Source organism: Bos taurus, chromosome 15, assembly GCF_002263795.3.
Source record: "Bos taurus isolate L1 Dominette 01449 registration number 42190680 breed Hereford chromosome 15, ARS-UCD2.0, whole genome shotgun sequence".
NCBI classification, from domain to species: Eukaryota; Metazoa; Chordata; class Mammalia; order Artiodactyla; family Bovidae; genus Bos; species Bos taurus.
The window spans coordinates 46,246,967-46,262,900 of NC_037342.1; the positions used below are offsets into that span (position 1 = coordinate 46,246,967).

At 43.1% G+C, this 15,934-nt stretch overlaps 2 long non-coding RNA genes across 2 annotated transcripts in view; both read right to left on the reverse strand.

The window, feature by feature from the left end:
* LOC104974257 (uncharacterized) overlaps nucleotides 1–15,934 on the reverse strand; it is a 140,105-nt gene that overhangs the window by 109,820 nt on the left and 14,351 nt on the right. The gene's annotated exons all lie outside the window — the stretch shown is intronic.
* On the reverse strand, nucleotides 4,296–12,399 carry LOC112441632 (uncharacterized). Its single transcript, XR_003029478.2, has 2 exons — nucleotides 11,822–12,399; nucleotides 4,296–10,064 (listed from the first exon to the last, which is right to left on the reverse strand). It is a non-coding gene; the product is annotated as an uncharacterized lncRNA (long non-coding RNA).

Genomic DNA, 15,934 nt, shown 5'->3' on the forward strand with positions numbered 1-15,934 from the left:
GCTTCTGGCCTGCAAAGTTCTGCACAGAAATCAGATGGTATGCTCAACATCACTTATTATCAGAGAAATGCAAATCAAAACGACTATGAGGTACCATTTCACACCAGTCAGAATGGCTGCAATCCAAAAGTCTACAAATAATAAATGCTGGAGAGGGTGTGGAGAAAAGGGAACCCTCTTACACTGTTGGTGGGAATGCAAACTAGTACAGCCACTATGGAGAACAGTGTGGAGATTCCTTAAAAAACTGGAAATAGAACTGCCTTATGATCCAGCAATCCCACTGCTGGGCATACACACTGAGGAAACCAGAAGGGAAAGAGACACGTGTACCCCAATGTTCATCGCAGCACTGTTTATAATAGCCAGGACATGGAAGCAACCTAGATGTCCATCAGCAGATGAATGGATAAGAAAGCTGTGGTACATATACACAATGGAGTATTACTGAGCCATTAAAAAGAATACATTTGAATCAGTTCTAATGAGGTGGATGAAACTGGAGCCTATTATACAGAGTGAAGTAAGCCAGAAGGAAAAACACCAATACAGTATACTAACGCATATATATGGAATTTAGAAAGATGGTAACAATAACCCTGTGTACGAGACAGCAAAAGAGACACTGATGTATAGAACAGTCTTATGGACTCTGTGGGAGAGGGAGAGGGTGGGAAGATTTGGGAGAATGGCATTGAAACATGTAAAATATCATGTATGAAACGAGATGCCAGTCCAGGTTCGATGCACAATATTGGATGCTTGGGGCTGGTGCACTGGGACGACCCAGAGGGATGGTATGGGGAGGGAGGAGGGAGGAGGGTTCAGGATGGGGAACACATGTATACCTGTGGCAGATTCATTTTGATATTTGGCAAAACTAATACAATTATGTAAAGTTTAAAAATAAAATAAAAAAAAAAAAAGAAATCAGATGGTAGCTTTAGAGAGGTTCCCTTGTATGTAACTTTTTCTCTTGCTGCCTTTAGAATTCTCTTTAACTACTGCCATTATAATTATGATGTATCTTGGTGTGGGTCTGTTTGGGTTTATCTTGTTTGGGACCCTCTGTGCTTCCTATACCTGAATATCTGTTTTCTTTTTCAGGTTTGGGTTGTTTTCAGGCATAATTTCTTCACATACACTTTCCATTTTCTTCTCTCTCTTTCGTCTTCTGAAACATCTATAATGTGAATGTTGGCACATTTAATGGTTTCCCAGAGATTTCATAGATTTCTAACATTTTTTCTTAATTTGAATTTTTTTCTGCTCTTCTGATTAGGTGATTTCCACTACTCTATCTTCCAGATCATATATGTGTTCTTCTGAACCACTTAGTCTGCTATTCATTCCTTCTAGTGTTTTTTTTTTTAAACCTCAGATATTGAATTATCTATTTTTGATTGGGTCTTTTTATATAATTTAGTTCCTTATTGAAATGATCACTATTTAGATCAATCATCTTCCCTTATTCAGTTAACATTTTTATTACCAATTTCTGAAATCTTTATCTGGTAAATTGTTTATTCATTTTGTTTTTGTTTTTTTTTTTTTTTCCTGGAGTTGTCTCTTCCTCTTTCATTTGAGAGTAGTTCTTCTGCATTTTTATTTTTGTTTAACATTCTCTGCTTCTGTCAATTTAGGTGAAATAGTTACTGTGGTCCTGAAGGGGTATTCTTTTGTGGAAGAACATCTATACATATTAATGTGTCCAGTGCCTTTGGTGAGAACCTGAATTTGACATGGACATCAGCTGCCTTTCCTCAGTGTGTAACTGGCAGCTATCACCTTGATAGAGGTGGGACTAGATATGGTGGAGCTACAGCCTGCAGTCTTTCTGCAGACTATAAGAACTTCCTCTCTGATTGTGGGAGTTCTCTGTACTCAGTGGTGGGGTCTGATCCCAACTTGCTGATGTGGAAGACTTTAGGGCCAGTCTTGTGTTTGCTCTGTCCCCTTAAAGTTATGTTTTCTTTCTCCCTGTTCCAGAACCTTTGCCACAAAGGGAGGGAATGAGGAAGTAAGTGGGGTTTATGCACCTACTGAGGTCTTATGCTCTGCCTTTGTAGGCATCTGTGTATCCATGCAGATACAGCCCATGGTTACATTTTCCCCTGTCATAGCTACCCAAGATCTAACACCATGTGTAAACTGTGGAGTAAGTGGATGGAGCGTTTGCTTCGTTGGAACTGGGATGCACTGTGAGACAGTCATGAGCATCCTGGCAGCTGCACTGCAATCAGAAGTCTGGGCTCCTTGTGGGGCACTGCCTGAGTAAGGGCCAGCAATGGCTGACGCCCACCCACTGGTGCTCTGCCCTGGGAATGGATGGCCTCTGCATTGCAAGGCTGAGTATTTTCCCTGGTCCTGGGAGCCCTAGGTTCGGTGCCACTCTGTGAAGTAAAATGCACGGGGCCAGGGTGTTCACTCCAACTGGGGCTGAGGAGTATGCTGAGGCAGCTGCTAGGGCAGATGTCTCTCCACTCTGAGAAAGGAATTGTTCATGAGTGGAACTGAGGTTTCTGGAGCCTTTTTATCTGTTCTTCAAAGTTCTCCAATCAGCCAATTGGGCTTGTCCCCTATGCATAGGACCTCAAGACTAGGATGGCAAGTCTGTGACTCAACCTCCTCATGACCCAGAGTGGATGCCCACCTGTGGGCTCTCCCTTTTCCTCTGAGTTCCATTCTAAGGGCACAGGTCCCAACCCAATCACTTTTCTTCCCAACCTACGTGATAACATGAGATCTTTCTAAGAGCCTTGATTATATAAGATTCCTTCAGCCAGTTTCACGTTATGTTTTAGTGAGAATTATTCCACATGTAGATGAATTTCTGATGTGTTCATTGGGAACAGTGAGCTCCACATCCTTCTACTCTGCCATCTTGATCTCTCCCAGAATACATTTCATGGTAGATCGAATAATTGCTTGAATTGGATATGTAAACAATCAACCAGGTTCAAAAATGATCCCCTAAAATTGTATCTCAAATCACATCAAATCCAAATCTCTATTTGACTAAACTAACAAAATCTTGGATCTGTTTCGCCCTCAAATATGACCCCAAGCCCCAGGAGTACCTGTAGTGATTAACAATCTCTTTAATGCTCTCAATATTCACTGGCGTTACCAGAATGTAAGTGAACCCCTGCAGAGTCAGCAAAGTCCACAGTTGCTGCCATATTACTGGAAGCGCTCCCCTAAGTCCATCCCTACCACTACCCTGGTGGCTACTCTTTGAGTTAGTCTTCTGACTCAGTTGCCCTTTGTCCTTTACCCAGCCATTCTGAAAACTCCTCAGGATCCTCTACAATGGGGGCCATCCTAAATCCCCATTCACTGCAAGTTCTCTACAGTGACACGTCCAGATCCGTATTGGTGAGTATTTATCCTGGATCCTAGAGTGCTCAATACCATCTATTATAGGAAATTATAGGCTTCCCTGGTGGATCAGATGGTAAAGAATCTGCAGGCAATGTGGGAGACCTGGGTTCGATCACTGGGTTGGGAAGATCCCTTGGAGAAGGAAATGGCAACCCACTCTAGTATTCTTGCTTGGAGAATCCCCATGGACAGAGGAGCCTGGTGGGCTACAGTTCATGGGGTAGCAGAGTTGGACACAACTCAGCACAGCACAGCACGATGTCTGGAAATCTATAAGAGGTTTTCCCCTTGGCTTGGTGGAGGAAGCTTCCTTGAATTCCATCTTCTGTTTTACATCCCCACCGGAGGCTAAGATGGAATTTACACTGGAGGGTGCTTTAAGCAAGATTTAAATGGGAAGAAGGGATGGAAAGAATTAAATTTTTGAATCACTACTTCAGGTAAAGCACTGAAATTATCTCATTTGATTAACCCAATTTAAAGTGGTAAGAGGAGAGAAAAACTGAAAGATGAAATCCAAGATCACAGAGTTAGAAAGTAGTGAGAAAAGAGTGGGGACTAATGATAATAGCTATCTCTTAACTGGACAAATAACCCCAAATTTTCAAGTCCCTGTCATATGCAAGCATAATGCCACCTGATAATTTCCTCAGAACTCCATGTTTTCTGAAGTGAGTAGGATGGAGGTATGATCAGACAGTAGAAATAGGAAAAATTCAGGGTTTACAGGAGAAGAAGAGGATGCTCTTCCTTTCTACCTCCTCCAGCAAGCAAAGCCCTACTGTTTGCAGCTGGGCACTGCCCTGAGAGGGAGAGAAGGCCACTGAAGGAGGGGTCTGATGCCTCTGTGTCTTTCCCTGGTGTGATATTGTGATTTATAATAAGAAATGTATATTCATTCTCATTCCTGACACAGGGCTCCTCAAATCCTTTACTAATCACTTAACAAACATTTATGTTAAAAACATTTCTGGGGCCCCTCCCACCAACATAAGCATTCAGGGTCGGTGCTTCCCGGTCGACGGCCCGCCCCAGCTCGAGCCTGTGGCCCATCGGCATCTCGCGAGAATTTGTGGATTTGGGGGCGGGCCAGAAAAAAAAAAAAAAAAAAAACATTTCTGGGACTTTGACATGAGACTGAGAAATGAAACCAAAAGTCTGTTCTCAGCATTGGGAGTGGACCTGAGAAAAAGCAGCAGCTATGCGGTGAAATAAACTTGTTTGTGAATCTGATTTTGAGTTCATGGGACTGCTTTACCCCCTAGTTAATTTAAAGTTTCCTGAAATCTTATCACATATAGAAAATGTGCTCACGTTGTGAGAACCTAAGGTACATCAGACAAAGACTCTATGATCTCTCCACAGCAGAGCAATAGAGAAGACACAGGCACTGATACAAAAAAAAAAAAAAAAAAACCTCCACTCATATAGAAATACTCAGGTTCAAAGTAAACACTGAAGGAACACTGCAGCTGAAGACACTCTATTTGAAATCTCTTGTTTGGACACTTTTGACCTTCAAACAAATTACGTGCTGGGGGAGAAAAGAATTCATAGTTGAATACCTGCTTCAGGTCAAGCACTGGGTGGGACTGACCTTTCTCATTTATCCTCATTAATGTTATGTGAGGTAGCTAGTGCTGCTGGAAAATCACTCCACCACTGGACTGTTTCTTACTTAGGTAGCCCCCCACACCTAAATATAGGTAGTAACTACTAGATCCTGGACGAACTGAAGCAGCACATGTTTTAGGGTTCAATAAAGCATATATTCTAACATGTCTGTGATAATCAGATTGAGGGTTCAAAAATATTCCCCTAAAATGGTGTCCCAAATTACGTCAACTCTAAGTCTCTATTTGACCAAATTAGCAAAAATCCTGGATCTGCTTCCCTCTCATATCTGACCCCAAACCCGAGGGATACCTTTAGTAATTAGTAATCTCTTCTAAAGTTTTCAATATTCATGAGTGGTACCAGAATGCAACCAAATCCCTTTCAGAGCCAGCAAAATCCACAACTGCTCCCATATTACTGGGAGCTCTTCCCTAAGTTCATTCTTACCACTTCCATGGTGGACACTCTAAATTAAGCTTCTGACTTAATTTCCCTTTGCATGCTTCCTGGCTATTCTGAAAATCCCTCAGGTTCTTCTGAAATGGGGGCCACTCTATATCCCAACCACTGTAAATTTACTACATTTGCTCTTCTAGATTCATATTGACAGATATTTACCCTGGATTCTAAAGTATTCAATATCACCAATTATAAAACCTATCCTAATGACTAGAAAGGCATAGTATGTTCTCCGCTTGGCTTGGTGATGGAAGCATCCTTGAATTCCATCTTCTGTTTCACACAGTGTGAAAATGAAAGTTAGTCACTCAGTCATGTCCAGCTCTTTGCAACCCTATGGATTGTAGCCTACCAGGCTCCTTTATCCATGGAATTCTCTAGGCAAGAATACTGGAATAGGTAGCCATTCCCTTCTCCAGGGATCGTCCTGAACCAAGGATCGAACCCAGGACTCCTGCACTGCAAGTGGATTCTTCACTGTCTGAGACATCATCAGTTTTGCACAATCAGTTTCAATATCCCCATCTGAAACTGAGATGCAGTTTACACTGGAAATTCCTTTAAGCAGAACTTAAATGGGAAGAAGAGATGGAAAGAACTAATATTTTGAGCCCCTACCTCAGGTTAAGCCCTGAAATTCTCATTTCATCAACATGAAAAGTCGCAAGAAGAAATGTTACTGAACGTTTACAAACTTGAGTCCATTAGCACATGCAAAGCCAATCTACTGACACCAAGTTTTGGTGAAGGAAAGTGAAAGGGAAAGTCCTTGCTGACTCTTTGCAGACTATACCCATGGACTATACAGTCCATGGAATTTTCTAGGCCAGAATACTGGAGTGGATAGCTGTTTACTTCTCCAGGGGATCTTCCCAACCCAGGGATCGAACCCAGGTCTCCCACATTGCAGGCTGATTCTTTACTAGATGAGCCACCAGGGAGGCCCAAGAATACTGGAGTGGGTAGTCTACCCCTTCTCCTGGGCATCTTCCCTACCTAGGAATCAAACCTGGGTCTCCCACACTGCAGGCTGATTCTTCACCAGCTGAGCTACGAAACATGCTGCATTTATTAGCGAGCCATACAAGGAGTCATATGGGCTCAAAAGGTCCAGATTCCCCAGTAGATGTCAGAAAAGGCCCCTCCCCCCCTTTTTTTAAAGGCAAAGTGAGGAAGAGAATCACAGGTGTGGGATCAGCTAGTGCATAATTCTCTGATTGGCTGATGGTTAAATAACAAGTTGGTGTTATAGGGGTAAATACCATCAATCCTCAGACTCTAATCAGTCTGGGGGCCATGTTCTTATAGTCATAATGCAGTTAACTTCTTGCATCTGGTGGAGGCTTTATAGTATTTACAAAACAACTCAAGAAGTTGTATCAGACACCATTATCTATGTACTTCAGGAAGAAACTAAAGATCCTGTGACTGCTATGTGGCTGATGTGTTGTTTAAATTGTTACCAGTTCCCCTGGCCCAGCTGCTATTTTTTGTTACTACAAATTCACAGTCTTTAAATTAAGTCTTGAGCCAGCCTTTTGTGATTCAGGAGAGACCTGGGAGACTAAAGCTTTTCTACAAAGAGGCAGATGGAGCACATGGGAGGGTGGGCAGTTTGGTTTTGGGAAAGCCCTATAGGGTCCAACTTAGTTACTGAAAAACTGACAAAGATTAAATGTGTGACTAAAGTTTGCATAATTAGAAAGTAACAACAATGGAGTTCAGGTCCACTTTCCAAGTAAATACATACCTTTAAGGAGACTAGTACTGATGCTGCTGCTAAGTCGCTTTAGTCGTGTCGAACTCTATGCGACCCCATGGACTGCAGCCTACCAGGCTTCTCCATCCATGGGATTCTCCAGGCAAGAACACTAGAGTGGGTTGCCATTTCCTTCTCCAATGCATGAAAGTGGAAAGTGAAAGTGAAGTTGCTCAGTCGTGTCTGACTCTTAGCGACCCCATGGACTGCAGCCATCCCTAAACTTGACAAATCAGCCCAAATTTTTATATCCCTGTCATCTGCAAGGATAATGCCACCTAAATATTTGCTTAGAAATTCATGTTTTCTAAAGGGAGTAGACTGGAAGTAGGGTCAGACAGCAGAAGCAATAAAGTCTCAGGGTTCACAGAAGAAGATGCTCTTCCTTTCTACCTCTACCTAGGGCTAGCAAAGCCCTACTGGTTGCAGCTGGGCCCTGCCCTGAGAGGTAGGGGGAGAAGTCCACTGAAGGCAGGATCTGATGCCTCTGTGTCTTTCCCTCTGTAATATTGTTATTTATAATGAGAAATATATAAGTAATCTTTGTCCCAGTTCACAAAACAGGTTCTTGAAATGCTTATAAATTCCTAAGTAGTAAGAATGGTAGAAGCACTTTTGTTTCAATGAGGCAACTCTGGTTGTGCCCCTGGATGGGAGATGGTCACCAGAAAGACAAAGCCATGATTAGAAGTTTCATATTTTCAGGCCTCCACTTCCCATTCTCCAGAGAGGGGCTGGAAATTAACTTAAAGATAGATGAATCCTATATGAGAAAGCCTACATAAAATCCCAGCAGCATGGGATTTGAAGGGCTTTCAGTTTAGTGAACACATCCACATATACCAAGAGAGGGATGGACCCCTACTCCACAGGGACAGAACCCACCAGACCTCAACTTATGTATCTCTTCATCTGTCTGTTCATCTATATCCTTTATCACATTCTTTACTCAACTAGTAAACATAAGTCTTCCCTGAGTTTTAGAAGATACTCTAGCAAGTACACCAAACCTGAAAAGGCAGCTTTTGGGAACTTTTGGTTTACAGCCAAGTCATACAGAAGTTCGGAGAAGGCAATGGCACCCCACTCCAGCACTCTTGCCTGGAAAATCCCTTGGACACATGAGCCTGGTAGGCTGCAGTCCATGGGGTCACTAGGAGTCAGACATGACTGAGCGACTTCACTTTCACTTTTCAGTTTCATGCATTGGAGAAGGAAATGGCAACCCACTCCAGTGTTCTTGCCTGGAGAATCCCAGGGACTGGGAAGCCTGGTGGCTGCCGTCTCTGGGGTCGCACAGAGTCAGACATGACTGAAGCGACCTAGCAGCAGCAGGAGCAGCAGCATCATACATAAATTGAGGGTAATCTGGGGATCTACTGCCTGAAATTGACATGTGAAGACAGTGGCAGTCTCCTGGGACTGAGCCCTTAAAGTGTGGAACCTGACAGTATATTCAGAAAGGTACATAGTGTCAGAATCAAGTTAAATTGTAAGACACCAGCTCAGTTCCGTTCAGTTCAGTCGCTCAGTCGTGTCCGACTCTTTGCAACCCCATGAATCGCAGCACTCCAGGCCTCCCTGTCCATCACCAACTCCCAGAGTTCACTCAGACTCACATCCATCGAGGCAGTGATGCCATCCAGCCATCTCATCCTCTGCTGTCCCCTTCTCCTCCTGCCCCCAATCCCTCCGAGCATCAGAGTCTTTTCCAATGAGTCAACTCTTCACATGAGGTGGCCAAAGTACTGGAGTTTCAGCTTTAGCATCATTCCCTCCAAAGAAATCCCAGGGCTGATCTCCTTAAGAATGGACTGGTTGGATCTCCTTGCAGTCCAAGGGACTCTCAAGACTCTTCTCCAACACCACAGTTCAAAAGCATCAATTGTTCATCGCTCAGCCTTCTTCACGGTCCAACTCTCACATCCATACATGACCACCGGAAAAACCAGAGCCTTGACAAGATGAACCTTTGTTGGCAAAGTAATGTCTCTGCTTTTGAGTATGCTATCTAGGTTGGTCATAACTTTCCTTCCAAGGAGTAAGTGTCTTTTAATTTCATGGCTGCAGTCACCATCTGCAGTGATTTTGGAGCCCAGAAAATAAAGTGTGACACTGTTTCCACTGTTCCCCCATCTATTTCCCATGACGTGATGGGACTGGATGCCATGATCTTCGTTTTCTGAATGTTGAGCTTTAAGCCAACTTTTTCACTCTCGACTTTCACTTCATCAAGGGGCTTTTGAGTTCCTCTTCACTTTCTGCCATCAGGGTGGTGTCATCTGCATATCTGAGGTTATTGAGATTTCTCCCGGCAATCTTGATTCCAGCTTGTGTTTCTTCCAGTCCAGCGTTTCTCATGATGTACTCTGCATATAAGTTAAACAAGCAGGGTGACAATATACAGCCTTGACGTACTCTTTTTCCTATTTGGAACCAGTCTGTTGTTCCATGTCCAGTTCTAACTGTTGCTTCCTGATCTGCATACAAATTTCTCAAGAGGCAGATCAGGTGGTCTGGTATTCCCATCTCTTTCAGAATTTTCCACAGTTTATTGTGATCCACACAGTCAAAGGCTTTGGCGTAGTCAATAAAGCAGAAATAGATGTTTTTCTGGAACTCTCTTGCTTTTTCCATGACCCAGCGGATGATAGTTCTCCAGACCTGCTTGTTGTAGGGAAAGCCCCACACACATCTGGTGTTGAAACAAAGGAAAACTGGGTTTTTTTTTTTTTCTAAAATACAGAGGTTGTCTGATTTTTTTCTTCCTCTTCTTCCTCTCTTTTGATGGGATACAGTGCAGGTGACCCAACATGTGCCACTTGGGTGTGTAGATTATTTCAACCTGAAGGTAAAGAAGTTCCAAAAGACTCAGAAAGAAACTTTGAACTTCTACCTAACTGCCTAAGAGAACAGAATATAGAGCCTGTTCCAGGAGGGAGATACCACTAAAGATAACTATACAACACTATATGTAACTCTAGTAAACTATGAACTAGGTGTGCTAAACAGGGAGGAACTTAGCAAGGCCAGTTTGATCGCAGTCCTCTCTGTGTCCTATTCTCTCTAGATTGACCAGCGAACATTTGTTTAACAAACATTAAATCTCTATGTTTTCCTGTGAATTACTTTACTTCCCTTTGAAGTCCCAGACTCCTACCTCTTTCTCCTTAGTCCAGTGTGATTTATAAATATACCTCACCTTGCCTTGCTGCTGCTGCTGCTGCTGCTAAGTCACTTCAGTCATGTCTGACTCTGTGCGACCCCAGAGATGACAGCCCACCAGGCTCCCCCGTCCCTGGGCTTCTCCAGGCAAGAACACTGGAGTGGGTTGCCATTTCCTTCTCCAATGCATGAAAGTGAAAAGTGAAAGTGATGTCGCTTAGTCATGTCCGACTCTTTGAGACCCCATGGACTGTAGCCCACCAGGCTCCTCCATCCATAGGATTTTCCAGGCAAGAGTACTGGAGTGGGGTGCCATTGCCTTCTCCGACTGAGAGTTGGAGGAGCCTCCAAATAGAATAACGTGGAAATAGTGATAAAAACAGAACCCATGCACAATATAGCACCTGTCTCTGACATCACTGCATCCTTTATAACTGTGCAATGTTAACATTTGTTCAATGCTTTTCATATTTGTTCAATAAGTCCATTAAAACTTTTAACTATGAAGCATTATAATTAACTTTGATTTTCAGGCAAAATTCTTGTGTATAAACAAATAATTTTTTATCAGTTCCTCAGGCATTTAAGGAGAGCGATTACTAAATGTAATTCAGAGACGGTGTTAAGAGTTCCCTAACAAATGGCTAGACGTAAGTTGGGACCGAGGGTAGATGGAAACATATGAATGTGGTTTTCTATGATAGTAGTGGAGAGTAACAGAGAAGGTAATGGCACCCCACTCCAGTACTCTTGCCTGGAAAATCCCATGGACGGAGGAGCCTGGCAGGCTGCAGTCCATGGGGTCGCTAAGAGTCAGACACGACTGAGCGACTTCACTTTCACTTTTCACTTTCATGCCTTGGAGAAGGAAATGGCAACCCACTCCAGTGTTCTTGCCTGGAGAATCCCAGGGATGGGGGAGCCTGGTGGGCTGCCGTCTATGGGGTCGGACAGAGTCGGACACAACTGAAGCAACTTAGCAGCAGCAGCAGCAGTGGAGAGTAAAGTGCCATCAAGGTGGGGTCAGGATCAAAGTGTCAATGAGTTGAGGTCAGTGACGAAGATCTTAGGAACACTGGAGTAGGGTGATAGAGTTCATAGGGATGAGAATCATATAGTCATGAAAAGCAGGAGATCCTGGGCCCAGTGTAGGTCACAGGGATAAGAGATGGTCAGCGTTGTAAGGTCACTGGAGGTAAGGTTCACATGATCAGTAGGAAAAGTCTCTCAGAGTCACTGAAAATGTGGATCACGGAAACAAAGGTATTGGGGGTCACCACGTCAATAGACGTAGGGAATTTCCAGAGTGATTTAAGCAAGAGAGGACAAATCCTGCAGGAATGGGGCTAGGAGAGTGATGGATTCTAGGACAAGATTGAGAACAAAAATACGATGAGTTGCTTCTCAGGTGGCACCAATGGTGAAGAATTCACTTACCAATGCAGGAGATAAAAGAGACGGCCAAGTTCAATCCATCGGTTGGGAAGACACCCTGGAGAAGGAAATGGCAACCCACTCCAGTATTCTTACCTGAAAAATTCCATAGACAGAGGAGCCTGATGGGCCACAGTCCATGAGGCTGCAAAAAGTTGGACATGACTGAGCAACAGCACATGCTTTTAAAAAGATGGAAATTTGCACTAAGATTTTCACCTAGGTCTCTAAGTGAATGAAGTGAATTATTGACTATTACAGACTAATTATTTCTGTCATCCCTAAATCCATACAAATGTAAGACAGACTTATATATCTTTTCATTTGGAGGAGATACCAAGATTGAAGGCAAAAGGAGAAGAGGACAGCAGAGGATGAGATGGTTAGATAGCATCACTGAGTTTGAGCAACCTCCCGGAAACAGCAATAATGGTAGTTAACATGGAGGCTGGGGCTACCTGCTCATGACCACTAGTGTCCTCTACTCCTGAATAAGATGCTGAATTTCTTCAAGGTCCATGGGATACAGATTGGATCCTCTGCCCAACAGAATCTCCTCACCCCTCCCACACCCCACCCTGCCCACCCCTCCCACAACCCCCTCACCCCCCACACACACCCTCCACCCCTCCCACACCCTGCCCACCCAGACCCTCCACTCCTCCCACACCCTACCCACACAACCCCCTCCCACGCCCCACCTCTCCCACCACCCACTTCAGCAGAGACAACTGGAAATATACTGCCAGAAGCAGGAATGAGGGGAAAGTCAAACAGGTTACCCTGGGATGTCAGCAAAACAGGTCAGCAAACAGCACACTATCAGGTCATTAAGTATATGGGGGCATTCTGAAGACTCCACAAAAGCAGCTATTGTATATTCAACAACTAAAAGAAAAATCACAGATAGCAACACAGCTACACTTCAGCTCTCATCCCTCAAACCAAATGAGAGTAGGAGGAGGAAAGGAAGTAAAGAAATGAGAAAAAGAAAACAGGCCATGACACACTTCAGTTCAGTTTACTCCCTCCTATTCTATGAAATTGTAAATCAGGCCTGAACTTGATGGAGGTGGTGAAAGGTGGTCAAAGAGCCAGCTTAGGATTTAATGAGAGATGGAAGTTTTGATAGTAGATAGGACTTAAACTTTTTAATGCCTAAGACTTTAGATATTCTAATATCAAAAGTGACTACAAAAGTCACTTTTCCAAGAATATTACCAGGAATGGGGGAGGGGAGAACCAAAATAACATGGTGGCAAGCAAAGGCAGAGATAAATAAAGGAATATTCCAATTATACACCACTGAGTCCTACTCATTCAATGAACAGGTTACACACAGATGAGGAAAAATGAGGAAGAGGGGCAAGAGGAGAAATAAACTGGCAACACAGATGAGTCTCTTCTGGAAAAGGAAGGGGCTGCTTCCAGGAGATGTTTTCAATTACTTCTCATTATTAACTAGTACAATACTGATAATAATAGACATATCCAGTTTTTGTCCAGGTTGCTGGAGCAGAGCTCCCAGAATTCTTGGAACTTCATGAGTTATAGGGATGAGAGGAGCCTCTTTTGTTACTTCTAAAAAGTCCCCGTCAAGAATACTTGAGTTTTTGTTAATGAGCTGACTCTGCATGAGCCTCCTGGACAGTTTCAGGATGGACTTTGCTTGCCAAAGAAACCATGTGATTAGAGGGTTGGAACTTTCAGCTCCAAATCCCCTCACACCTCCAGGAGGTAAATAGGATAGACTGAGTTAATCCAGAATTGCCAATGATTTAATTATGTTTATGTCATGGGACCTCCATAAAACCGTAAAGGGTTTGGAGAGCTTGTAGGGTGGTGCACACACCCACATGCAGAAAGATGGTATACCACAACCTCCACAGTCACAGAAGCCCTTGTATTTAGGACACCTCCATACCTCATATTATTTGCCTCTTAATCAGCTTCTTCATTTATATATTTTCTAACATCCTTTATAAGGATACATAACTATATATCCTATACATCAGATCAATTCAGTTCAGTTGCTCAGTCATGTCCAATTTTTTGTGACCCCATGAATTGCAGCATTCCAGGCCTCCCTGTCCATCACCAACTCCCGGAGTTCACCCAAACTCATGTCCATCAAGTCAGTGATGCCATCCAGCCATCTCATCCTCTATCATCTCCTTCTCCTCCTGCCCTCAATCCCTCCCAGCATCAGAGTCTTTTCCAATGAGTCAACTCTTCTCATGAGGTGGCCAAAGTATTGGAGTTTCCGCTTCAGCATCAGTCCTTCCAAAGAGCACCCAGGACAGATCTCCTTGAGAATGGACTGGTTGGATCTCCTTGCAGGCCAAGGGACTCTCAATATTATATACTTAGCTGTAAATAAGAAAAGTCCCTGATTTCCATGTGTTGTCATAGCAAATTATCAAACTAGAAGAGAGGATCATGGGAATCCCAAATTTTAAGACAAGTCAGATAAATTGTGGGTAACTAGGGACCCAATATTTGCAATTGCTATCTGAAGTGGGAGGGCAGTCTTGTGGGGCTGAGCCCTTAACCAGTGACGTCTGAACTAACTCCAGGTAATTAATGTCAGAACTGAATTAAATTGTAGGACACCCAGTTGGTATCTGCACCTAGTTAGAGAACTGTTTGGTAGGGAAAACCCGCATTTTTAGTGTCAGAACTGTTCTATGGTTGGGAATAAATCTTAGTAATTATAACTAGACTTACATTGAAGAAAGTAAGGAAAACCACTAAGCAATTCAGGTAAGACCTAAATCAAACCCCTTACAATTATACAGTGGAAGTGGCAAATAGATTCAAGGGATTAGATCTGATAAATACAGTGCCTCAAGAACTATGGATGGAGGTTTCTGACATTGTACACGACACAGTGATCAAGAACAGCCCCAAGAAAAAGAAATGCAAAAAAGCAAAACGGTTATCTGAGGAGGCCTTTCAAATAGCTGAGAAAAGAACAGCAGGTAAAGGCAAAGGAGAAAAAGAAAGATACATCCATTTGAATGAAGAGTTCCAGAGAATAGCAGGAAGAGATGAGAAAGCCTTCCTAAGTTATCAGTGCAAAAAATAGAGGAAAACAATAGAATGGGAAAAACTAGAGATCTCTTTAAGAAAATTAGAGACACCAAGGGAACATTTCGTGCAAAGATGGGCACAACAAAGGACAGAAAGGGTATAGACCTAACAGAAGCAGAAGATATTAAGAAGAGGTGGCAAGAATACACAGAAGTACTAGACATAAGAGATCTTAATGACCCAGATAACCACAATGGTGTGATCACGCACTTAGAACCAGACATCCTGGAGTGCTAAGTCAAGTAGACCTTAGAACAAAGCTAGCAGAGGTGACGGAATTTCAGCTGAGCTATTTCAAACCCTAAAAGATGATGCTGTTAAAGTGCTGCACTCATTGTGCCAGCAAATGTGGAAAATTCAGCAGTGGCCACAGGACTGGAAAAGGTCAGTTTTCATTCCAATCACAAAGAAAGGCAATGCCAAAGAATGCTCAAACTAACTGCACAATAGGACTCATCTCCCTTGCTAGCAAAGAAATGCTCAAAATTCTCCAAGCTAGGCTTCAACAGTACATGAACCAACAACTCCCAGATGTTCAAGATGGATAGAAAAGACAGAGGAACCATAGACCAAATTGCCAACATCTGCTGGATCATAGAAAAAGTTAGGGGATTCTAGAAAAACATCTACTTCTTCTTCATCGACTATGCTAAAAGCTTTAACTCTGTGGATCACAACAAACTGTGGAAAATTCTGAAAGAGGTGGGAAAAACAAACCACCTGACCTGCCTCCCAAGAAACCTATATGCAGGTCAGGAAGCAACAGTTAGAACGGGACATGGAACAATGGACTTGTTCAAAATTGGGAAAGGAGTATGTCAAGGCTGTATATTGTCACCCTGCTTATTTCATTTATATGCAGGGTATATCATGCAAAATGCTGGGCTGGATGAAGCACAAGCTGGAATCAAGATTGCTGGGAGCAATATCAATAACCTCAGAGAAGCAGATGACACCACCCTCATGGCAGAAAGTGAAGAGGAACTCAAAAGCCTCTTGATGAAAGTGAAAGAGGAGAGTGAA